The following is a 20,729-nucleotide window of genomic DNA, read 5'->3' as shown; positions in this document are numbered from 1 at the left end:
AGCAGGAGCGATGGTGTGCGTCAGTCAAGCCACTGTCCCTGATTCATTCCATCCATAAGGTATTCACCCCCTCCCTGGCTTGCCCGGTGCCAATTTCATTGAAACCTGTTGTAGAAATCAGGCGGCCCTCAACTGTTTCCCTGACCTCAGTTTCTAAACAGTGCCATTTCTTCTAAAGTCTTTTACCCTTCAGCTGTTGGGCATGGAATCAAGCACGCAGTCCCTCTCCTCTGAAACAGGTGAAGAAATTCCATGAGCAGATGCGTGACTACATAAGCCCTCGGCTTGGCCTCTCCAGTCATTTCTCCACCCCGCCCCCCGTTTCTCCCTCCTCTTTTAAGTCAGATCTTAACCCTACTGTATTTCTGTGGCTTACACTTCCAGCCACTATGTGTTGAGGGGCCCCTGTCTGTTCTGTTCACTGACATGCAAGACATTTCTTTGCCAAAGGTACCAGTAATTGGAATTACTCGATAGTCCAGATAGAAAACAAAAATAAACAATACATTAAAAGGTAAATATATATGATATTTAATATATAATTAAAATATAAATGTATATATGGAATCTTCACAATAGTGACACAGAGAAGTCAAAAGCTGTCTGGTGAAAAGCTTTATGGAAGACAGAGGGTTAAGTTGAACTTGGAATGTTTGTGTGTAGGTGTGCCAGGAAGTTCCGGTAGTAGTTTCCAAAAAGGCTAGAAACAAGCTTAAGCAAGATGTGTGGGGAGCTACAGAATAGAGATGTAGGTGTGTGTGTGTGTGTGTGTGTGTGTGTGTGTGTGTGTGTGTGTGTGTGTTTCTGATTTTTCTCTTCTCTAAGTAGATGGATGGAAATACACAATGGGCGGTGACTGGCATCTTGAAGAGGAGCTCAAGTAATTTAACAGAGAGAGATCCCTACCCAGCAATATCACTCTCCCTGAGCAAAGCACACAAACTCATCAGTAGGAAAGATAAATGGAGCTGGAAGCACATTTAACTGATTTATAACCCCACTGGTTCATTACCTCATCTGGGGCTGTGTTTGTGGATGTCACTCTGCCCACCAAACAAACAGAGGAAATCCCAAGGATGCTCATATTTCCTTCTTCTGCCCTCTCCCACCTTCACTGGGGACAGAAAATATTTGATTTCTCTCCGCACCTGTTCCTGCATTCTGTTTTTGTATGCCACCTGTTCTATAGCATCCCAGTGGACATGCATACTCCCTGACTCATAAGACTAAAATGAGAACTATGCCAGGAGCCAGACTGTACACAGAGTCACCGCCATCCTATGTAGGCTGAGCTGCGAGCAAGGCCCAGGTTTCTTTTGTGATCCTAACACCTACATCCTCTCAGCCTGAAATGGACTATTGTGCTTTTCTGGGCTCTGTGACTCACCAGTCTTTGCACATCATACAGACAGGAGGAGTTTGCACATTCATTCGGGATTTTTAGGTGTTGAAAGTCTGGAAAGTGCAGGCAATGAGGAATTGCTAAACCTGTACAATTGACTAAAGAGAAGAGCTAGGGGCTGGGAGATATTTTCCCAAGACTTAACTATTGACAACTCCATGTGGATCTTAACCACCCGCTTCGGGTAATAAATAATGACTGGACTGGCTGCAGCTTTAGAGTCCGCTCTGTAATCAGTTCTGGGGGAGGAACTATGCTAGACAGGTAATTAAGAAAGCTGACAAAAAATTGGACTTGGCCTTTGTGAAAGCAAACCACAGTTTGTAAAAGATAATCTAATTCACCAAAAACCCAGATGGCAAAGCTGTGCATATCATCGCCAAGGCCAGGAGAATGGAATTAAATTACTTCCTCTTTGCCTTATACTGGTCTGTAAACTTTAACTTTCATGTGAGAGAAAAGGATGAAAATATTAGACTCTGAATTAGGAACTCAGCATTGTCTGGGTCACTGCTAAATATAAGATGTAAAAACACTGATTGGGGTTGCAGACTTTCCTGGCTAGAGGAGAGAAGAGACTGACCAAGATGTCAGCTCTGAAACGCCATTCCCTTGTTTAAATGGGCAAGGCTGAGTGTTAGGAGGTAGTTTCAGCCATCTCAGAAACAAGATCCACGTCACCGGCAGGATCAAAACTGAGTTCACACTTCCAGGCCCCAGAACCCACCGCCTATCCTGCTCTTCCGACACTTCTTCATGTTTGTCTATAACCAGTAAAGGATGTGAAGAGGGAAGATGCTGTTATCCATTATCTAACCTAAGGCACACACGCCATGAATGTGCTGTCTTTACTTAACTGACTACCCACTGCTTGCCCACTTCTTTGTTCCCTTATCACTTTAGAGTCCAGGAGGGAACCTGACTTCCAAAGCTGACTCAAGGACCCTGAAAGTTATAATCGGGGATTCAGGTAAGGCCTAGTCACCGATGTTAACTTCCCTTGTGTTAAAATGATTAGTCAATGCAACATCCCAGCTCATCCCCCTTGCTTTGTGTTCCCATCCTATGAAAACATTGTACAATCTGCCTTCGGAAACGCGGTTCAGATCCCGAAGTAGCCAACCCCGGGAGCAAGCAAAAAAATAAAGCTTTCATTTTTAAGCTTCTGGTGAGTTTTCTCTGCTTTGATCCTGAACCCAGCCCGAGAAAGGAGGATTTATGCCATTATTCCTAAGATTTTAAGGATATTCATTATGCTGGGGAATAAAGAAAGAAGTTAACATACGCTAATATTTCAAAATAAGGCATAGAGAGCTAAGGAGACAACCCAGTGCTCAAAAGCCCTGTGTAACCATGATGATCTGAGCCAAGCACCCACCTAGCAAGCTAGGCACTGTCTCCCACACCTGTGACCCCAGCATTGGGCGGGACCAGCGGGCAGAGACGAGGTTTGTTGACTGCCAGCTTAGTTTAAAAATGTGAAGTCCAGACTCAGGGAGAAACCCTGTCTCAAAGCCATAAAGTGGAGAATGGTAAAGCATGACACTACATGTCCTCTGATGGCCGACACATGTGAGTGCACACACGCACAGGAATTCAACCAGACTTAGGAATTTACTTTCGATGTTAAGTTGGGGGAGGGGGATAAATGGTCGATCTGCAATGCCCTTTGGTAATTATTGTACAATTTAATACTGTTTTAGATGAAGAAAAGAATCTCGTTCTCTCGTTTATTTGCTATGGTTTGGATATGGTTAAAATGTCCTTCAAGGTTTCCTGTGGTAGAATTCCTTGACATAGAGAAGGTACACACAATAACTCATTTACTTTGTTCACTCCAAGAATTTTATGCCAAACTCAGTAAGTGAACATGGTATGCCTAAGCTAGGACAAATTAGCCATTTTAACCAAGAGAATAATTACACATTTACAAAGGACCAAAAGATCAACTCATCTTCCTTCGGACTTCGTTGCGGGGAAAGACAGATGTCAGATGTCATCAGAATTATGGAAGCTGGGCTCCAATATTTATTTCTGTATTGCATTTTAGGACCAGAAATGACACTGTCCTCTTCATGTCCTGATGATGGATGCCATCTGTCCATCACCTTTTGTGTCACTTCTTTTAAAAAAAAATGGAGAAAGAAAGAAGAAATAAAGAAAGAAGAAAGAAAGAAAGAAAGAAAGAAAGAAAGAAAGAAAGAAGGAAAGAAGGAAGGAAGGAAGGAAGGAAGGAAGGAAGGAAGGAAGGAAGGAAGGAAGGAAGGAAGGAAGGAAGGTGGAGGAGTGTGGGAGTGAACACCAGGCCTGTCAGCACATTTGTGTGCCAGGCCTGGAGCGTCTACTCTCAGCACCCCACAGCACCCCACAGACAAGCAGCTAGATCTTCAGGGAAAATCTAAGACATAAAACCAAAGGTGCTCCCTGTCTACCTTCCCTGCCTCGTGGAAGGTTCCCAGTACATTCTGTTCCTACACCTCTCGGGGCTAAGACCTGACTCTTCTTCTAAGTGGCTTAAAGTGAGATTTCCTTGTCCTAGAAAGTGATACCAAAAGCATGTGTTATTGAGCCATTAAAGCTCACTTCTTTGAATACAAAAAATGCCTCCTCGTTTCAGACCACAAGGAAAGACGATATTTCAAACCACTGGCAGTGACTACCCTGCATATCAGTTAACAAATGCATCAGCAGGTAAGGAAATCTGCTGAAAACCAAGAACTGCGACAAAGAGCAAAGTGCAGAGAACTGAAGGAAGAACCTTTCAGGAGAGCAGAGGAGGTGACAAGCCAGAACACGAACCACAGGGACTTCTCCACACAGACTGGGTGAGCGCTGGGCAGCTGTCAGATGTTGTCGGTATCAGCACTGGTCCTCAAACTGCGGAAGTGATGGGATAGCATGCACGTTAAGGACTTCGAGCTGTAATGTCCTATATCTCACTTTTGGTGTCATATTTAATCCTGAGGCCAACCTTTACTTCACTGTTCAGACTTGTAATTTTTAAATATAATTATTCTATTTTTGAAATTATAAGGTAATTACACCACTTTTCCTTCCCTTTGCCCCCTTCAAACTCTGCCAAAATTGTCCTTTCTCTCTTTCAAATTCTTCTTTCATCAGCCATTGTTATATGGACGTCTATGTTCTTAAATATATAAATACTCCTTGCTCCGTCTGTGTACTGTTATTTACTTGTGTGTTTTCAGGGCTGACCATTTGGTATTGGATAACCAATCGGTGTGTTCTGCCTGAGGGAAGATTGTTTCCCCCTCTCAGCATTGCTAAGCTGCCTGTAGTTCTTTGTGTAGGGTTGAGGCCTCCTGGGCTTTCTTCCAGCTACAATGACAAGTCTATTGGTGCTGCCTTGCTCAGCTCAGGTTTAGGCCGTTGTGTTGGTAAGAGTTTACGTGTACACCTTCTGACAGTCCTTAGAGACACGGTCTTATCACAAGCTCCCTGATCTTCTGGCTCTAACGATCTCTTTGCCTCCCCTTCCACAGTATCCCATGAGCCTTAAGCACAGGACTGTTTTGTAGGTACGTGCATTGAGCCTGACCTCCACCATTCCTATTTCCATTGGTTGTGGTTTTCTGGAATGATCTATTGCAAAGAGAAGTTTCCTTAAGGAGGGGTGAGGATTACGTTTATTTGTGAATAAGGACAGATATTTGAAGTCTAATTAGGGATTATGCTGGTTTAACAGAGGGGTAGCTGTAGGTTCTCCTCTGATAGTCATGATTTCACTAGCCTTGGGTTTCTGGCACGTGATTTGCATTGTGATGAATGGTTTGTCTCATGCTAAGCAGCTGTTAAGTCCAATTAGAGAGCTCTTGGTTGCCACCAACGTGCCCAGGCCACTACTGCATGTAGCATTATTGTGTCATGCTGGTTGTTGTAGTTCTTCTGTGTTAAAACTGGGTATTGTTTGCTTCCCTCCTGTGGAACCTTGTATGGCATAAAAGCTAGTCCTCAAGTAGAAGGCTTTCCTGGGCAGGACCTCTGTGCTTGACTTCCATGATCTCTTTATTAGTAGGGCCTTACCTTCTACCTCTAAGAAGCAACTCTAGCAATAGCTTCTACTGTTTGGGAAGACTCTTAGAAAACCCTGACCAACAACTCAAAGGAGGGTTCCATATGCCTGGTGTTTGAGGTTTTTTGTTAGCTAGTCTTCTGCTCTTGGGGAAAACATTGTCAGCCCCGATAAAATAGTTTCATTTAAACTCTATCTGCATATTTATACACAGACTTGCACATATTATGTGGTATTTTAAAAGGTTATTGTTTCTTTTTTTTTTCCGGGGCTGGGGACCGAACCCAGGACCTAGGTAAGCACTCTACCACTGAGCCAAATCCCCAACCCCAAAAGGTTATTGTTAATATACTGTCCCTTAGAGTTTTTCAGACCTCCTTAAAGTTTTTACCCTCCTCTCCTTGTTCGGTTTTTATTTCCCTCTTCTTTCCTTAATAAACACCTCAAAGTTTTCCTAATTTCCCAATCAGATATTCCCTTCTCCATTGCTTCCTGGCCCCAACAATGCCTCCCTTTTACTGTCACGGTTTCTGCATTTACTCTAAAACTTGTACTCACATCTGAAGATCTGGAGCTAGGACCCTCAGAAATAGAACAAACAATGTCTGATGTATGGGCCTCAATTTTCTCACTTAATATGATGTTTTCTAGTTCCAACCATGTACCTACAAAATTCATGACCTCATTTTTCTTTACAGCTGAATAAATTTTATAACATTTGTGCCCTATATTTTCAAAATAAATCTACCATGTAATGAAGATTTGTTTCACTCATGGGTTGGTCTTTCTTTGGAGATAATGTGATATGTAAATATAGGTACTAACAATTTGCATATTTTACATATATCATCTCAGTGCATAATCCTTTAGAGAGACATTCAGTCTAGTCATTATTAGTTTAGGGTAAGTGATGGTAAAACATTAAACTAGCTCCAGTTCCTGTCTAATCATTATTTTTTTCCTAAGCAGATGGCTGTAAAAATAGTTGCTCATTAAATTGAGGATATGGTCACCAACTTTAAACAAGGTGTCTGGACAATCCTACTCTGGTGGACAGCCAACTTTCATCCTGTGTAATCTTTCATCTGTGCTATTTGTGATTTTTACCAAAGGATTTCTATGGCAAGAAACTGACCTGTGCTGTCCCCATAGTCTACCCTGTCCTCTGATTATTTTGTGTTTCCCTGAAAGTGTAATGAATACAAATATTTCTGCTCCCCCTGACATTTCTTCCACCAAGCCACTCCTTTACTAAACTCACTTTCTCTCTCCTTCTTCTCTTATAATTAAAAGAACATGGGCTTTAGACTCATAGAAAACTGGGTTAGAATTCCTGCTTATCTAAGAGTTGGACTTATTGCTTCAGGCTCAGTGGATTGATCCTTTGTGCCCTCATCTAAGGAAGCAACTGTTAGACAGTGAGGTGGATGCAGAGGTGGATCACATGCCCAAAGAAAAACAGTCCATGCACTTTAGTCCCCTCGGATTCCTCTGTAGCAGCCAAACACTTGCTTACTGTTGCCTTATGGCACTCTCCCCTTCTGACTTCTCCATTATGGACCACCTCAACTGCATTCTAAGTACTTCAAAAGAAAAATGCACAATGCCTTGCAGTTATTCTGAACTCTACTTTGTGTCTTTCCTTGTAATAGATGAGCAATTGTTGACTTTTGTTCTTAACGCAGTAAGTCATATCACTAGTCCTGTCAGTTCTTTTCTTAAGCTTGTTTTTCTCGTGTATATTTCCCAAAAATACTGCAGGGAGTGACTATAATACTATAGGCTTAGATTTTCAAAGCCTACTTTTCATAAGAGTTCTTAAAGGCTTTAATGTCCCTTCTAGTGTACCACCCACCAGAAGTAGTAGAAAGGTTAATAGAGCAAAGAAGGATGTGGACCTGTTTAGAAATATGTCTATGGAGGAAATCTAGTCTGCACTGTCAGGATACCAGCAGTTCAGCTCACATGAATCAGGAGCAGCAGTTCAATCAACTTGCAAATACTATTCAGGAATCAGCAATGGCCAGTTGATCCAGAAGAAACCACAAGGTCAATCAGCCTGATGTTGTTGTAAAATTATAAAAAATAAAGCAGTCTTTTATCCCCCACTAGGTCTGGCACCATGGTGCCCCAAGATACCTGCTGGATATCTTAATTCTCAGTCAGCAAAGCCTCTCATCCACTTTGCTCCATCCCATATCACACCGCCTAAGGCCTCTCTCTGAGTCGTCAGCAATCTCTTTATCTATCTAGTTTCCAAGATAGCTTTCCACGCCAGAAATACACATTCCAATTCCGTAGTGGCCAAGACCAGTTCCCCCACACTCCATTACACTTAAATCTACACATGAAAGAACACATAACACAATAACATTTAACCCAATTGATAAGATTTAATTATCCACCTAAACATACAAAGTCCAGTATCATCCATCCCTTAAGAACATTAATAACAACCTGTAAATACACAGAGCAGAATCTTAACATCACCTGGCATGTTGTCTACTGGCTTCTCTCTCTCCCCCTCTTCCATTCCTGTCTGCTCCTCTTCCTTCAAACTTTTCTCCCGCCCATCCTTCCTTCTCATCCAATGACAGGCCTCCTTCTATCCTGTACCTGCCCTCACCTGTATTTTACAAATTAAATGGAGAGAAGGTTCTGGTGAAGTTACTGGAGTCCTGAGTACTATCCTGGGGCAGTTGAATTAGCATCAAAATACAGATAACTCCAGGGGAAACCACAACAGCCTGAGTCCTTGCAGAAGCAGCAAGAAGCCTTTAGAACTTTGAAGTCATAACAAATGATGACCAACAAAGAATGGTAAGGTGTACCAATACCATCCAGTGTTGTCAGCAAAGACCAGCATCTGTAAAGCAACAATGACAAATAAAGAATAACAAGGTGTATCAATACCATCCAACATATTTATATTCTTTCCAGACATCATGTGTTCTGTCAGGCATCTGCTCTAGCAAAACATCACATGTCATTTTTCCAGGCTGCCTCCAGAAAAACATCATGTGTCTATTCTTACAAGAATACCCCCCATACATACATGTTTGTTTCAGCAAAAACATCTCATAAGACAGTTTCAAAAAAACAACATATGACACAACTTAGTCTCCAAAGAAACCAGAAATTTCCACTTGACTGGACCATGGAGATTCACAGCCCCAAAAGAGGATTTAACTCCACCCAACTACACATCTATAACAAAGATCTACTCTTAGATATGTGAGCAGAGATGAGAGAACCAGAGAAGAATGGTGAGGCACGTAGACACTAGCAATGAAAGATATCCCTATAACCATGAGCTAGAAGGCAAGATGCTGAGTAAAAGTGGGAGTGATGGCTATGAAGATCTATCTACTGTCAAAGACCCAGAGCCAAAGCAGTAGGTGTTATGGGGGATTGAATTGCCTCAACTTATTCTCTTCTAATATGTTGATCTTCTCCTGGTGTCACTTATTTACTGACTCTATTCAGAAGCTCTAGTCATATAATTCCTAGGTATGAGAGTATGGGACTAAGACAGAAGGGAAGAGAACAGATCTTAGGTAGGGAGGAATGAAGAATTACTAGTACAGAGCAACCTTTACTCGTGTGTGTCAAAGAGTCCCCTAACGTATCATGTGGGCTCACAGCACAGAATAGAAGGTGGGATTTCCAAAAGATTGGTCAAAGTGAACAGGCCTAGTACTTGAAGAAGTCAATGTCATGAGCCTCCTAACCTGCTACACAAAGGAGGAACTTTCTTTTGTGCACCCCCTAGCAAAAAAAAAAAAAAATCACCTAGCCATGTGGAGGTACAGTCTACAGAGGATCCCTTTAACACAGTCAAGGTCATATGAGAAAGAGTGAAAGAGCAGCCTCTCCACATTAAAAAGGAATTAAAAGAGGCCTAAAAACTAAATTCATCCTGGGTTTAAGATAAAGTGACAAAAAGTTATTATACAAATGACAAGTTTTAATAGAATCTGTAGATTAGAAAACCGCAGTACTCTCGCTTTGAGCATCTTGTCATGATAAAGGAAGAGGACAGCAAGCATCTTTTTAATGGTGAAAGGTATCATTGAAGAACTAGAGTTTCAAAAAGGTTAATCATTATCAGAGCCCGGACATGCAGGGCCGGACGTGCCTAAGGGAGAGTCAGAGATAGGACTTGCCGGACCAGCTATCAGCCCCAAGGACACTGACCATCTGGAGCCATCCCCTCCCCTTCCTTCACTCCTCAGAAGTGAGTCACCCCCCCTGAGTGAGATAAGCCACCCTGCCTGCATTGCTGAGCTGCTAGATAGCACGTACTCCTTGCTGATGTAATTTCGCGCCAAAAGTAACTGTGCACCATTTGAATTGACCAATCATGTGTAACCGCGCAAATGTCCCTAACCTCCCCTATATAAACCCCTGCGTTTGGAAGCTCGGGGTCGATTCCTCTGTCTCCTGAGTGAGACACGTGTCGACCCGGGATCCCGCTAATAAAGCTACCTCTTGCTGTTACATCAAGACCGGCTACTCGTGATTCCTGGGGGCACCCCACCCCGTGATTGGAGCGAGAGACTCGGCACCCATTCAGGGGACCGCTCTTTCATCATACAGTGGGAAATGTTTTGCAACAAAGCCTCAGTGTGCACACTTTACATTACCTGGTTAAAAATGCATGCTGTGGTGGAGGCATGGCTCAAAGCTTCTGAGCACTGGTTGCTGTTCCAGAGACCCTGAGGTTCAATTCCCAGTATGAAATTATGTTTTGGGAGAGGCAGAGCCACACAAAGACAGAGTGTACTGTTGACAGGAAGTCCTCATCTGCCTGGAGAGAACAGCTAGAACTTCCCAGTCTCACTGGAGTCTCATCAAACACATGCTTCTTAGATGGTCCTAGGCACCCGGTGAGTCCTGTCATTATAGAGAGAATTCTAATCCTCTCGTGACAATCTGTCATGCTTTTATTTGCAAGGGTCAGGTCTCAGTGTTTCACAGTAGAAGCTGCATCACATTCTTATTAGAAATCAAATGATCACTTTGAAACCAAAAGAAATTAGGTGGGGGAAAAGATCCTGCCATGTCTGTGTAGGAGAACTTAGCATGAAACTGGAATTTTCTGCCTCCTGTGTAAGGAAGTGGGTGAATGATGAGCATAATATTTATGCCAGACTTGAAATTGAGTTATTTGTCTCCTCCAAATCAGAGCTGCTAATATCACACTGGCTCTCTGGGGTGAGAGCAGTTGTTTATTTCCTCACTACTCATCCTGTCCCCAAAGCAGTTGTTTGAAAGACTGCAATTGCATATACTGCACACATATGGCCTTCTGGACATCAGAAAAAAAAGAAAAACAAACAAACAAACAAAACAAAACAAAAATGACTGCGATTGTTTTCACTGCCAGGAAGATACAAATAAGGCTGTCATCACTCTGAGGAAGGTTGGGTGTGAGTCTAGCTCTAGGAAACGTCTGCAGAGACAAAGACCAAGGACAGTCCATTTGTTGAGTAGTCATTGTTTTTTGTTTGGGAAATTTAGAGATGGGAAGCATCCATGGTTTTCAGCATGCTATCTACTTTAATCTAAACAATGTTTCCATAGGACTCTCAGAAAAAAATAAAACAATTCTATGATGTCATTACAACATTGTCTTAAAGGAGAATGGCTGATATCACTTTATTAAGCAAGTATCATTTTATTAGATTAATAGACCTAGATCCTTCTCATTAGCCTAACAGTTACTCTTCATGGCATAAGAATTTCAATTTATCTTTAATTTAACAAACATATTAAGTGCCTACTGTATCAGGCACTATGGAAAACTGGATTAAATAAAACTGCTTCACAGTCCACAATTTCCTTTTCTTAGCAAATTAAAGGTCATGTAAATATGATATGGCATGTGTAGATTTCTATCAACATAGGACTTCATTTTTATTATATTTTAATTTTATGTATTTATTTATTTTGAGAGGTTGCACTGTGCCACAGGAATTACATAAAGGTCAGAGGACAACTTGTGGAAATCACTTCTCTCCTTCCACCATGTGGCTTCCAGGACTCTAGCTCAGTCCTCAGACTTGATATCTACACAGCTCTTAACCAGGTGTCTCATTGGCCCCCAAATAGAACTTTTCCCAATAATGATACATAAGGAAAAAATACTTCAGTATATTAACTAAGCAGGATTGTTACTGAGGACTGAAGGGAGGGCACATTCATGAATAGGCTAAAGAGCTGAAGTCTCTCAAGTTCTCTGAAATAGTTGGATCATACAATAATTTCTTTTGCTGAAGTCTATCATTTTGTTAAGCCATAGTTGGATATCAGAACCACAATTTTGAATGCTACAACTGGTTTGGTAATGCAAACAGAAAATCAAGAATAAATAACTGGGTTTCTATAGACTAGCACAACTGCCTTGTAGCATCTTTGAATTTATTGATAAGGATAATATAATGAAAGATTTCAGTCTTAGTCTCAGAAGATTCTGGGTGCATTTGTGACAATAGTCTGACAGTGTCAGAATAAGTTCATAGGTTCCCAAACTGAGTGAGCACTTTAAAAAGCAGCATTGACTTGGATTAGTGGAAGATCGTACTGTTTTTGCTGAAAGGAAGGAAGGAAGGAAGGAAGGAAGGAAGGAAGGAAGCCTTACAATTATATAGCATTCTTACGTACTTGAGTTCAAAGACCTACAATAACATAATGCAATCATTGAAATCATTGTAGAATCTTTTTCTTAAAAAAAACAATGTGATAAAAGGTTCATGCTAAAAGTGTTATGAGCTGGCTAACATCCAAGATGGTGCCTGATGCTTCCTGGCATCAACACCTTGTAGTTTCTTCTCCCACATTTAGCTAGTATGAGCAGAATAGTAGGCTAACACCCAAAATTGCACTTTTGAGATTTTTATAAAAGACTGTAGCTTCTGTCGTAAAAGGCTCTTTCTTTCCCTCCTTCTTCCCCCTTCTTTCTCCCTCCATTCCTCGCTCTCCTGTGTCCATTCTCCTTAAGGGAAAGTCAGTTTCTGCCATGTGACCAACTCCATGAAGAGATATACATGCTCAGGGACTGTGAAGTCTCTCTGTCACTAGCCACATGAATGAATCTGGAAGCTGTTTCTCAAACCACTGACATCATGAGGACAACTTCATAAGAAAAGCCCATCCAGCACACTGGCCTAGGCCGCTTCCAGCTTCTCATCTCAGAAGCGGTGTCAGATGATAAGTGTTTATGATTTTAAGCACTTCAGCTTTGTGTGATGCACTTGTCATGCACAGCTGACTTGTGAAACTGAATGGGAAACAGGCGCATGAGATAGGAAAGTTGCCAAAAGGTTAACATTGACTATTACAGGAGTTATGAGTAGGCAAGATGGCTCAGTGACCAAGGTCCTGAGACTAAGTTAGATCCCCAGGACCCACATGGCAGAAGGCAAGAACTGACTCCAGTGAGTTTTCTTCTGACCACATGTAGCCCATGGCACAGGCATGCACATTCTATAAATAAATAAACAAATAAATAAGTAAAATGGATAGATAGATTGATTGATAGATGGACAAGTGATAGACAGCAAATAAATGATTATTTTTAAATGGATAGATAGTAGATAGATAGATAGATAGATAGATAGATAATAGATGATAGGTAAATAGATACATAGACAGACAGACAGACATCAAATAAATTAATGTTTTTTGTTTGTTTTTTTGCTATTTGCATAGGATTTATTTTTAAATTTATTAACCATTTTATTCGTTTACATTTCAAATGCAATCCCACCTTCCTGGTCTCCCTTCCATGAACCACCCCTCTTCCCCCCCCCACATGCCTCTTTCCCCTCCCTTTGCCTCTAAGAGAGTGCTTGCACACCTGCCCACCCATTCAGCACTCACCCCATCTAGCACCCTGCTTCTCTGGTGATTCAAATCTCCATATGACCAAGTACTTTCCCTTCCACTGATGCCAGATAAGGCAGTTCTCTGCTACATATATAGTTAGAGCCATGGACTGGCCCATGTGTACTCTTTGGTTGGTAGTTTAGTCCTCAGGAGCTCTGAGGGGTCTGGTTAATCGACATTATATTTTTCTTTTTATGGGGTTACAAACCCCTTCGTCTCCTTCAGCTTTTCCTCTAACTCTTCCATTTGGGTTCTGGGTTCAGTCCAATGGCTGGCTGCATGTATCTACATCTGTCTGAATCAGGTGCTGGCAGAGTCTCTCAGAGGACAACCATACCAGGCTTCTGTCTCCAAGACCATCTTCGTTGGCATCATTAATAGTGTTAGTGTTTCATGTCAGCATATGTAATGGATTGCATGGTGGGGCAGTCTCTGGATGCCCTTTCCTTGAGCCTCTGCTTTATTTTTGTCCCTGTATTTCCTTTAGACAGGAACAATTATGGATTAAAAGTAATGACATGTGTGGGGCCCCATCTAGCCACTAGTGGTCATACATATTTACCAGAGGTGGTCTACCTCCCTGCTGCTAGGTATTTCAGCTAATGTCATCCCTATAAGGTCATGTGATCTTCTCATAACCCTGGCATCTGGGACTTTCTAGTGATTCCCCATATTGCCCAGCCCTAGTGTTACTTATTTTTTTTTTATTAACTTGAGTGTTTCTTATTTACATTTGGAGTGTTATTCCCTTTCCCGGTTTCCAGGCAAACATCCCCCTAATCCCTCCCCCTCCCCTTCTTTATGGGTGTTCCCCTCCCCACCCTCCCCCCATTACTGCCCTCCCCCCAACAATCACGTTCACTGGGGGTTCAGTCTTAGCATGACCAAGGGCTTCCCCTTCCACTGGTGATCTTACTAGGATATTCATTGCTACCTATGAGGTCAGAGTCCAGTGTCAGTCCATGTATAGTCTTTAGGTAGTGGCTTAGTCCCTGGAAGCTCTGGTTGCTTGGCATTGTTGTTCATGAGGGATATCGAGCTCCTTCAAGCTCTTCGAGTTCTTTCTCTGATTCCTTCAACAGGGGTCCCGTTCTCAGTTCAGTGGTTTGCTGCTGGCATTCGCGCCTGTATTTGCTGTATTCTGGCTGTGTCTCTCAGGAGCGATATACATCCGGCTCCTGTCGGCCTGCACTTCTTTGCTGCATTCATCTTGTCTAATTGGATGGCTGTATATGTATGGGCCACATGTGGGGCAGGCTCTGAATGGTGTTTCCTTCTGTGTCTGTTTTAATCTTTGCCTCTCTATTCCCTGCCAAGGGTATTCTTGTTCCCCTTTTAAAGAAGGAGTGAAGCATTCACATTTTGATCATCTGTCTTGAGTTTCATCTGTTCTAGGCATCTAGGGTAATTCAAGCATTTGGGCTAATGCCCACTTATCAGTGAGTGCATACCAAGTATGTCTTTCTGTGTTTGGGTTAGCTCACTCAGGATGATATTTTCTAGTTCCAACCATTTGCCTACGAATTTCATAAAGTCGTTGTTTTTGATAGCTGAGTAATATTCCATTGTGTAGATGTACCACATTTTCTGTATCCATTCCTCTGTTGAAGGGCATCTGGGTTCTTTCCAGCTTCTGGCTATTATAAATAAGGATGCAATGAACATAGTGGAGCACGTGTCTTTTTTATATGTTGGGGCATCTTTTGGGTATATGCCCAAGAGAGGTTTAGCTGGATCCTCAGGCAGTTCAATGTCCAATTTTCTCAGGACCCTCCAGACTGATTTCCAGAATGGTTGTACCACTTTGCAATCCCACCAACAATGGAGGAGTGTTCCTCTTTCTCCACATCCTCACCAGCATCTGTTGTCCCCTGAGTTTTTGATCTTAGCCATTCTCACTGGTGTGAGGTGAAATCTCAGGGTTGTTTTGATTTGCATTTCCCTTATGACTAAAGATGTTGAACATTTCTTTAGGTGTTTCTCAGCCATTCGGCATTCCTCAGCTGTGAATTCTTTGTTTAGCTCTGAACCCCATTTTTTAATAGGGTTATTTGTTTCCCTGCGGTCTAACTTCTTGAGTTCTTTGTATATTTTGGATATAAGGCCTCTATCTGTTGTAGGATTGGTAAAGATCTTTTCCCAATCTGTTGGTTGCCGTTTTGTCCTAACCACAGTGTCCTTTGCCTTACAGAAGCTTTGCAGTTTTATGAGATCCCATTTGTCCATTCTTGATCTTAGAGCATAAGCCATTGGTGTTTTGTTCAGGAAATTTTTTCCAGTGCCTATGTGTTCCAGATGCTTCCCTAGTTTTTCTTCTATTAGTTTGAGTGTGTCTGGTTTGATGTGGAGGTCCTTGATCCACTTGGACTTAAGCTTTGTACAGGGTGATAAGCATGGATCGATCTGCATTCTTCTACATGTTGCCCTCCAGTTGAACCAGCACCATTTGCTGAAAATGCTATCTTTTTTCCATTGGATGGTTTTGGCTCCTTTGTCAAAAATCAAGTGACCATAGGTGCGTGGGTTCATTTCTGGGTCTTCAATTCTATTCCATTGGTCTATCTGTCTGTCTCTGTACCAATACCATGCAGTTTTTATCACTATTGCTCTGTAATACTGCTTGAGTTCAGGGATAGTGATTCCCCCTGAAGTCCTTTTATTGTTGAGGATAGCTTTAGCTATCCTGGGTTTTTTGTTATTCCAGATGAATTTGCAAATGGTTCTGTCTAACTCTTTGAAGAATGGGATTGGTATTTTGATGGGGATTGCATTGAATCTGTAGATCGCTTTTGGTAAAATGGCCATTTTTACTATATTAATCCTGCCAATCCATGAGCATGGGAGATCTTTCCATCTTCTGAGGTCTTCTTCAATTTCCTTCTTCAGTGTCTTGAAGTTCTTATTGTACAGATCTTTTACTTGCTTTGTTAAAGTCACTCCGAGGTACTTTATATTATTTGGGTCTATTATGAAGGGTGTCGTTTCCCTAATTTCTTTCTCGGCTTGTTTCTCTTTTGTATAGAGGAAGGCAACTGATTTATTTGAGTTAATTTTATACCCAGCCACTTTGCTGAAGTTGTTTATCAGCTTTAGTAGTTCTCTGGTGGAACTTTTGGGATCACTTAAATATACTATCATGTCATCTGCAAATAGTGATATTTTGACTTCTTCTTTTCCGATCTGTATCCCCTTGACCTCCTTTTGTTGTCTGATTGCTCTGGCTAGAACTTCAAGAACTATATTGAATAAGTAGGGAGAGAGTGGGCAGCCTTGTCTAGTCCCTGATTTTAGTGGGATTGCTTCAAGTTTCTCTCCATTTAGTTTAATGTTAGCAACTGGTTTGCTGTATATGGCTTTTACTATGTTCAGGTATGGGCCTTGAATTCCTATTCTTTCCAGGACTTTTATCATGAAGGGGTGTTGAATTTTGTCAAATGCTTTCTCAGCATCTAATGAAATGATCATGTGGTTTTGTTCTTTCAGTTTGTTTATATAATGGATCACGTTGATGGTTTTCCGTATATTAAACCATCCTTGCATGCCTGGGATGAAGCCTACTTGGTCATGGTGGATGATTGTTTTGATGTGCTCTTGGATTCGGTTTGCCAGAATTTTGTTGAGTATTTTTGCGTCGATATTCATAAGGGAAATTGGTATGAAGTTCTCTTTCTTTGTTGTGTCTTTGTGTGGTTTAGGTATAAGAGTAATTGTGGCTTCGTAGAAGGTATTCGGTAGGGCTCCATCTGTTTCAATTTTGTGGAATAGTTTGGATAATATTGGTATGAGGTCTTCTATGAAGGTTTGATAGAATTCTGCACTAAACCCGTCTGGACCTGGGCTCTTTTTGGTTGGGAGACCTTTAATGACTGCTTCTATTTCCTTAGGAGTTATGGGGTTGTTTAACTGGTTTATCTGTTCCTGACTTAACTTCGGTACCTGGTATCTGTCTAGGAAATTGTCCATTTCCTGAAGATTTTCAAGTTTTGTTGAATATAGGTTTTTATAGTAAGATCTGATGATTTTTTGAATTTCCTCTGAATCTGTTGTTATGTCTCCCTTTTCATTTCTGATTTTGTTAATTTGGACACACTCTCTGTGTCCTCTCGTTAGTCTGGCTAAGGGTTTATCTATCTTGTTGATTTTCTCAAAGAACCAACTTTTGGTTCTGTTGATTCTTTCTATGGTCCTTTTTGTTTCTACTTGGTTGATTTCAGCTCTGAGTTTGATTATTTCCTGCCTTCTACTCCTCCTGGGTGTATTTGCTTCTTTTTGTTCTAGAGCTTTTAGGTGTGCTGTCAAGCTGCTGACATATGCTCTTTCCTGTTTCTTTCTGCAGGCACTCAGCGCTATGAGTTTTCCTCTTAGCACAGCTTTCATTGTGTCCCATAAGTTTGGGTATGTTGTACCTTCATTTTCATTAAATTCTAAAAAGTTTTTAATTTCTTTCTTTGTTTCTTCCTTGACCAGGTTATCATTGAGTAGAGCATTGTTCAATTTCCAAGTATATGTGGACATTCTTCCTTGATTGTTATTGAAGACCAGTTTTAGGCCGTGGTGGTCCGATAGCACGCATGGGATTATTTCTATCTTTCTGTACCTGTTGAGGCCCGTTTTTTGACCAATTATATGGTCAATTTTGGAGAAAGTACCATGAGGGGCTGAGAAGAAGGTATATCCTTTTGTTTTAGGATAGAATGTTCTATAAATATCCATTAGGTCCATTTGGCTCATGACTTCTCTTAGTCTGTCTACATCTCTGTTTAATTTCTGTTTCCAGGATCTGTCCATTGAAGAGAGTGGGGTGTTGAAATCTCCCACTATTATTGTGTGAGGTCCAATGTGTGTTTTGAGCTTTAGTAAGGTTTCTTTTACATATGTAGGTGCCCTTGTATTTGGGGCATAGATATTTAGGATTGAGAGTTCATCTTGGTGGATTTTTCCTTTGATGAATATGAAGTGTCCTTCCTTATCTTTTTTGATGACTTTTAGTTGGAAATTGATTTTATTTGATATTAGAATGGCTACTCCAGCTTGCTTCTTCTGACCATTTGCTTGGAACGTTGTTTTCCAGCCTTTCACTCTGAGGTAGTGTCTGTCTTTGTCTCTGAGGTGTGTTTCCTGTAGGCAGCAGAATGCAGGGTCCTCGTTGTGTATCCAGTTTGTTAATCTATTTCTTTTTATTGGGGAGTTGAGCCCATTGATGTTGAGAGATATTAAGGAATAGTGATTATTGCTTCCCGTTTTATTCATATTTGGATGTGAGGTTATGTTTGTGTGCTTTCTTTCTCTTTGTTTTGTTGCCAAGACGATTAGTTTCTTGCTTCTTCTAGGGTATAGCTTGCCTCCTTATGTTGGGCTTTACCATTTATTATCCTTTGTAGTGCTGGATTTGTAGAAAGATATTGTGTAAATTTGGTTTTGTCATGGAATATCTTGGTTTCTCCATCTATGTTAATTGAGAGTTTTGCAAGATACAGTAACCTGGGCTGGCATTTGTGTTCTCTTAGGGTCTGTATGACATCAGTCCAGGATCTTCTGGCCTTCATAGTTTCTGGCGAAAAGTCTGGTGTGATTCTGATAGGTCTGCCTTTATATGTTACTTGACCTTTTTCCCTTACTGCTTTTAATATTCTTTCTTTATTTTGTGCATTTGGTGTTTTGACTATTATGTGACGGGAGGTGTTTCTTTTCTGGTCCAATCTATTTGGAGTTCTGTAGGCATCTTGTATGCCTATGGGTATCTCTTTTTTTAGGTTAGGGAAGTTTTCTTCTATGATTTTGTTGAAGATATTTACTGGTCCTTTGAGCTGGGAGTCTTCACTCTCTTCTATACCTATTATCCTTAGGTTTGATCTTCTCATTGAGTCCTGGATTTCCTGTATGTTTTGGACCAGTAGCCTTTTCCGCTTTACATTATCTTTGACAGTTGTGTCAATGATTTCTATGGAATCTTCTGCTCCTGAGATTCTCTCTTCCATCTCTTGAATTCTGTTGGTGAGGCTTGTATCTACAGCTCCTTGTCTCTTCTTTTGGTTTTCTATATCCAGGGTTGTTTCCATGTGTTCTTTCTTGATTGCTTCTATTTCCATTTTTAATTCCTTCAACTGTTTGATTGTGTTTTCCTGGAATTCTTTCAGGGATTTCTTCAATTCTTTCAGGGATTTTTGCGATTCCTCTCTGAAGGCTTCTACTTGTTTATTAATGTTTTCCTGTGTTTCCCTAAGGGAGTTCTTCACGTCTTTCTTGAAGTCCTCCAGCATCATGATCAAATATGATTTTGAAACTAGATCTTGCTTTTCTGGTGTGTTTGGATATTCCATGTTTGTTTTGATGGGAGAATTGGGCTCCGATGATGCCATGTAGTCTTGGTTTCTGTTGCTTGGGTTCCTGTGCTTGCCTCTCGCCATCAGATTATCTAGTGTTACTTTGTTCTGCTATTTCTGACAGTGGCTAGACTGTCCTATAAGCCTGTGTGTCAGGAGTGCTGTAGACCTGTTTTCCTCTCTTTCAGTCAGTTATGGGGACAGAGTGTTCTGCTTTTGGGCGTGTAGTTTTTCCTCTCTACAGGTCTTCAGCTGTTCCTGTGGGCCTGTGTCTTGAATTCACCAGGCAGCTTTCTTGCAGCAGAAAAGTTGGTCTTACCTGTGGTCCTGAGGCTCAAGTTTGCTCGCGGGGTGCTGCCCACGGGCTCTCTGCAGGGGCAGCAACCAGGAAGACCTGTGCCGCCCCTTCCGGGAGCTTCAGTGCACCAGGGTTCCAGATGGCCTTTGGTGTTTTCCTCTGGCGTCTGAGATGTGTGTGCAGGGAGCAGTCTCTTCTGGTTTCCCAGGCTTGTCTGCCTCTCTGAAGGTTCAGCTCTCCCTCCCACGGAATTTGGGTGCAGAGAACTGTTTATCCGGTCTGTTTCCCTCAGGTTCCGGTGGTGTCTCAGGCAGGGGTCCTGCCGCTCCTGGGCCCTCCCACACGGGAGCCCAGAGGCCTTATACAGTTTCCTCTTGGGCCAGGGATGTGGGCAGGGGTGGGCAGTGTTGGTGGTCTCTTCTGCTCTGCAGCCTCAGGAGTGCCCACCTGATCAGGTGGTGAGGTCTCTTTCCCACAGGGTCTGGGAGCAGAGAGCTGCTGCGGGCCGGGATCCGAGGGCGTGGGACCTCCGGCAAACACAGGACGTGCCCGGTCCTAGATGAACTCTGCCTCTGTGTGTCCCGATCTCACCAGGCAGCTCTCTTGCAGCAGACAAGTTGGTCTTACCTGTGGTCCCGAGGCTCAAGTTTGCTCACGGGGTGCTGCCCACGGACTCTCTGCAGCGGCAGCAACCAGGAAGCATAAATTAATGTTTTTAAAGTTATGAGTAACTTTCGCTTTTTTGCATGTTCCCTGTATTATTTCCTAATTATACATATTAATTTC

The sequence above is a fragment of the Rattus norvegicus genome, chromosome 16 (assembly GCF_036323735.1).
Source record: "Rattus norvegicus strain BN/NHsdMcwi chromosome 16, GRCr8, whole genome shotgun sequence".
NCBI classification, from domain to species: Eukaryota; Metazoa; Chordata; class Mammalia; order Rodentia; family Muridae; genus Rattus; species Rattus norvegicus.
This window is presented reverse-complemented; position numbering follows the sequence as displayed.